Genomic DNA, 380 nt, shown 5'->3' with positions numbered 1-380 from the left:
TCTCAGCAATGTCTACAGAATATTACATTTGAAATGTGCAATATTCTGGAGATAACTAAGAGATATTATAGAAATGTCTCTGCAATGTCTTATGGGACTAAGTTGTAATATTGTGGAGATATTCTGGAGACATTGCAAGGATATTCTAAAATATTGTTCAGATATACTGGGAATATTGCAGGGACATTCTGAAATATTGCTGGGTAATTCTGGAGATATTATAGCTATAATGTCTCCAGAATATCTCCACAATATTATAACTTAGTCCCATAAGACATTGCAGAGACATTTCTATAATATCTCTTAGTTATCTCCAGAATATTGCACATTTCAAATGTAATATTCTGCAGACATTGCTGAGATGATTTGTGCTGTGTGGG

This window comes from Odontomachus brunneus, unplaced genomic scaffold, assembly GCF_010583005.1.
Source record: "Odontomachus brunneus isolate Ranch 3 - 2012 unplaced genomic scaffold, Obru_v1 Obru_scaffold_168, whole genome shotgun sequence".
NCBI classification, from domain to species: Eukaryota; Metazoa; Arthropoda; class Insecta; order Hymenoptera; family Formicidae; genus Odontomachus; species Odontomachus brunneus.
This window is presented reverse-complemented; position numbering follows the sequence as displayed.